Source organism: Tamandua tetradactyla, chromosome 11 (assembly GCF_023851605.1).
Source record: "Tamandua tetradactyla isolate mTamTet1 chromosome 11, mTamTet1.pri, whole genome shotgun sequence".
NCBI classification, from domain to species: domain Eukaryota; kingdom Metazoa; phylum Chordata; class Mammalia; order Pilosa; family Myrmecophagidae; genus Tamandua; species Tamandua tetradactyla.
In genome coordinates, this window is record NC_135337.1 from 20,317,931 (window position 1) to 20,323,367 (window position 5,437).

Consider the following 5,437-nt stretch of genomic DNA (forward strand, 5'->3'; position numbering starts at 1 on the left):
GGGAGAAATAATTTCTCTCCTAGAGTCAAAGTTTCTGCCTTACACCCTTACTACTTCATCTCCCTCAAACATCTCAAATCACAAGTACTGAGGAAGGAATAAAATGGAACAGATGGTTCAGCTTGCAAAATTGCTGTCCTAATTACTTGAAGAATTTGGGTTTCCCGCTCCTTATTCTCCATTTAAAATAGCATAAGGAAGTTATATGTAGAGCAGACCGCTCTAAAACACCAATGTTTATGTAGAATCATGTATTCCCCAATTCCTACCCTTCCTTATATACTTGATATTATTTATCATGTTTTCCAACTGATTAACATAATAAGGATTTTTATCATAGATTAACATTTTCAGACCAAATTAGTCTATGTGGAAAATTGAGACTTCAATAAGAATAAAAATATTTATCTATGAGGACATATAATATAGATGCAAGGGTTAGTTGCTACCTTCTAAGAGCTTCTAATCTACTTGTAAAACATTTCTGTTTTATGTTTCTTTGATTTCACTGAAAATTTCACTGAAATTGCCTTAACACAGCCTTGTTTTGTTATGTTTAGCTTAGGCTATTACAACAAAAAAAACTGGCTATTCTCCAAATTTGCAGCTCTTAATCCTTAATCTCTTAATCCTTAATTCTATACTAGCAGATTTATCATTTAACTTTCAACACTAATTGAGTGTGCTGACGTGAGAAAACGGAGGCTCAGTGGGAAAATATGCTACTTATCAAAGTCTTCCAACAGTACCTCTGGCGGTTTGGAAAACCATGTTCTTAGTCTTGATTCAATTCTGAGGGTCGTGAACCCTTATAAATGGGATTTTTTGATGAGGTTATTTCAGTTAAGGTGTGGTCCAGCTAAATTGGATGGATCTCAATCCTATTACTGAAGGCTGAAGAGGGAAAGTCACAGAGAGAGAGAGAGAAAGAGAGAGAGAGAGGGAGAGGGCTGGAGGGAGTAGCTAGAAGTTGAAAGTTCTTGCAGAACCAGGAAGAGAAAGGAGAAGCCAGGAGAGGCTACCATGTGCATGGCCATGTGACCAAATAGCTATGACCAAGGATCATTGTCACTGAACCCCAAGATGCCACTGTCTTCTAGGAGAAACTATTTCCTTGATGATACCTTGCTTTTGAACGTCTCCTAACCTCAAAACCATGAACCAATAAATTCCCATTATTTAAGCTGACCGCTATATGGTATTTGCTTAGCAAAGAGGAAATGAAAACGATTTCTCTTTGCTAAAACGACAGAGTGACAACACTCAAGCCACATGCTTTTCAGTCCTACCCAAGGATCAAATCATGTTGCAGTTCCACTTTATGGAGTCAGAATAGCATAATTGTTAATAATACAGATTTGGAGCCAGTCTTCCTGAGTCCAAAGCCTGGCTCTGCCAGTTAATAATTCTGTTGACTTTAGTCCAATTGTTTAAGCTCTCTGTGCTTCAAATTGCTCACCTGAAAAAAAGGACAATAATGTTAATATCAGTTTGAGAGGGTTGTAAAGACTAAATTAGCTAAATTGTGTGTAAAGCATTTAGTAAGTGTTTCTTAAGTTTTTGCTCTTTTTACTGTTCATATGGCATGGCTGTAATTTTCAGCTCTCATGTTGGAGCTATACGAGGAGAGCTTTTTCTCAGTTTCTATGATCAGCAAAGTCCTGCCCATTTTCTAAGACCCATCTTCAATGCTACATTTCCAGCTCACAAAGTCATAATTAAACTTCACTTCTTTAAGTCACTGGGAGAATATACTGACAATTCCATTTGAAGTAGCTATTTTGTCCTGTCAAATACTTTTCCAATACTGTCTACCCATTGTTTTTTTACATTTATGGCTATGATCATTTCTCTTTCTTAACAACAGCAAAATTACATTACACCTTATTTTCTCAGTGAGGTTATATTATTTCTCCGGGTGATTCTATCATGATCTTTATCAGAGGTTCTTATCGTGAAGGCCATAGCCAAATACTTTGAGGGATCTGTGTATTTTTTGTAATTTCATGCAAGATTATCTGTATAAATCATATGTGTCTTTTTTCCATAAAGAATGTATCCATCAGAATTTCAAGTGTTACGTCTGCCCAAATTGAAAAATGTTCATTTTTGTGAGTGGGGAAAAAACTTCCATTATTCTTGGCTTGTAATCAATATCTTTCATCTGTCTCATTTCTCTAATATATATGTATATATAAATACGTATGTATATATGATATGTATACTTAAACATAAATATTAAATACAACAACCTTTAATAGAGCTGATTATGAATTGACCTAAAAGAAAACAAAGTGGAAGCACACTTTATTACTAATAAATTAATAGCAAAGTAAAGACAGAGATAGTCATTTCAGTGAAAACAGGAAAAATAAATATGATGCCAAGGGACTAAGTGGGACAGCTATGTTGTGATGGAGTATTCAGCTGAACCTAAGCTGTATCTCTGACCCAAAAGTTCTAATTAACTTATGTATTAAGGGAACCAAAACCTGAGTATTTACAAACAGAGATGAACAGATCCTGTCAGATACTCAGAAAAGTATGGAACAGTACAAGGTGAAAGTTTTGAATGACAGACGGAAAGAAATGTATTACAGTAAAGCAAGTCTCAGATATTGAGTTTGAGAGAAATAAATGGTATTCTATTAGATAGATAGATAGATAATACTTACTTGGAAGGCACAGCACTCAATATAAAAATGTTAGTGAACAAAGAATTTTGAGAAAAGTAAAGAAAATACTTAGAAATTAAAAGAAGGAGAATAAATGGGGTAACTGCCTTTCCAGCTGCAAATGTATCTACAAATCTACATTGTTCAATATCTCTATATTGCTGAGCAGTAACAATATAAATCAGAAATTCCAAATATTTGTTTTTCCTACACCTACCTTTTTTTAATATAGTGATCTCTTGAAATTTCACTTTTCTTTTTTTAAGAAAGTCTATCAAGCACCTTATGATCTATCCAGGTAGAAGGAGCAAAATGAGTCTCAGTTAGTTATAGTTGATTGCTTTCTAGCATGAAAGTATAACAACATCACTGATACACTGCTGTGGATCAAGTACGACACTTAGTCCTTCATACACATTATCTCATGCCATTCTCAAGAGTTCTTGAGGACTTGCTGCTTTTAGTGACACTACATATTTTGCCTTGGTATGTAAATTTCTTGAACTTTTCTTATCACTGTTTAAACATTCAAAACTCCTGATGCCTGCCCAAGAGAAAAGAAAAAAAAACACAAAAACTAAAAATTCAGAACTATGAATGCATTTCCTTATACATTTTCATCCTTTCATTACCTACGTTTGTATGAGTATATAGTCAATTGAAGATAGCTTCTGGGTGATGTTCCAGCAAAGTACTATCTTATATTTTCTGTTTTAGAATGAAATGACCAAAAATCTATTTAATAAGAACAAGTTTATATTCTGCCAAGCATTCTATTTTATGTTAATACTCTGGAAATTTACAAACTCAGAGAAAAACCAACAAACACTTTTATATTAATAAGTTTGGACAGAAAATTTTATTCTAATTTTTAGGTGGATAATAATAATATTAGGGGATGTTAATTGGCTTTACCTAATTAATTCAGCCAGGATTTCTATGTAAAGACAGAATCTTTGTGGCCTCCTGAATATTTCATGTGTCATTAGCATTGTTTCCATTTGTCATGTAGAGACTGTTTGGGATAAAGAATAACATTGGCAGTTAGATTTTAATTTTTTTGTGTGGAATGATACCATTGTTAGTTTTCATTCATTAATACTAAACTTTCATTGTGTAACTTGATCATATGACAGTTTTATGAAATGACCTTTTTATGTTGGACTCAGGTAATACATGAGAATTCCATTTAGATTTAAAAAAAAAATTACCAGTTCATTTTTATAGCCTAAATAATAACCTATTTGCCATAGAAAATAACTGGAACATATATATTAATTAACAAAAAATTATTTTTCTTCTAACAAAAAGAAAACTGTTCACATTCTGAAATCTAGCCAGTGAGATTAAACCATGCCTTCAGTTTTGGAAACTGCTTTTATCCCAAGTAACTCTTTACCTAAATATGTCAATAAAATGCATTTGTATCACCAGTTGTAATGGTTTTATAGTATTCTACTGATTAGGGACAATATAATATATTTAGCCAATTCCTATTTTCATTTAGATTATCTAAAAGTATTTGCTGCTATAAAAACATCATGCAAAAAATATGAGTTACAAATATTCCAGCCCCAAATCCATAATCTAAGTCTGATCCTGAGGAAATATCAAGCACAAATTAAATAACATTCATTAGAAAAACTGACCTGTACTTTTCAAAATGCCAAATATCCATTGCCACATGACAAATTGCCCCCAAAGCAAACATTTATTATCTCACAGTTTCTGTGGATAAGGAATTTGAGAACAAATTAGCCATGCAATTCTGGCCCAAGGTCTCTCATAAGATTGTAATTATGATGTCAACAGTGGCTCCAGTCATGTGACAACTTGACTGGTATCCACTCATGGCTCTTGGAAGAAGTCTCCAGTTCCACTATGGCTATGGTCTGAAGATCTAGTTCTTCACCATGTTGAACTCCATAGTGCTGCTTAAGTGATATCCTGATATGGTGACTTGCTTCCCCCAGAACAAGTGATCTGAGAGAACTAGATGGAAACCAAAATTTCTTTTATGACTTATCCTTGGCAGTCATACTTTCATTTATGCAATATACTTTTGACTACACTCAGGCCTATTCAGTATTTTCCTTGTGGTCGAGAGCAGCAGAGGGTATGAATACCAGCTGGTCACGATCATTGGAAACCATCTTTGAGGCTGGATACTACAGTCTTCCCTCTGGAGCCCACTGAATCTCCTCCCCACGTGCAAAATACACACAGCTCTATTACCACATCAGCTCAAGTTATCTGCACCCCTCCCACCCAGTCACCAAACACAATGGTGGGGCGGAAAAGCATGAGTAAATCAGTAACAGCAAAACCACTCTAGACACTCCTGTTTAAAAAGGGGGAGAAAGAGGGCACTCTGAAGAGACTACTGAAAGATGGTACTTTTTAAGCTTCCGGAAAGTCCCATTGTTTAATTAGACAGTTCTCTGAAGCACCATCTTAAATCTTTCTGATGTTTTATTAAAGGAATTTACAGCTACATGCTAAGATTCATTAGTAGATCATGTGTTCCTGGCAGTATCCAAAATTTGATTTTTATCGTAAGTGCCTTCTTCATTTTAGAATGATTTCTCATCTGGCAAGAGTGGGAGCTTTCAACACCAACAAGTTCTGGCAGCTTTTTGTTTAATTTTCCTTTCTTTAACTTATCTCTCTTCTCTTTCATCTTACTTTGAGCAGTAATAAGTAACCAGGTGGCACCTTCAACATGATGTCTGGAAATATCTTTAGACATCACTCAGTACACA

General features: G+C 34.5%; 1 long non-coding RNA gene across 1 annotated transcript; it reads right to left on the minus strand.

The window, feature by feature from the left end:
- Positions 1-1,301: 1,301 nt before the first annotated feature.
- Positions 1,302-4,868, minus strand: LOC143649417 (uncharacterized). Its single transcript, XR_013158984.1, has 3 exons — positions 4,325-4,868; positions 2,893-3,219; positions 1,302-1,459 (listed from the first exon to the last, which is right to left on the minus strand). It is a non-coding gene; the product is annotated as an uncharacterized LOC143649417 (long non-coding RNA).
- Between the last annotated feature and the right edge of the window lie 569 nt (positions 4,869-5,437).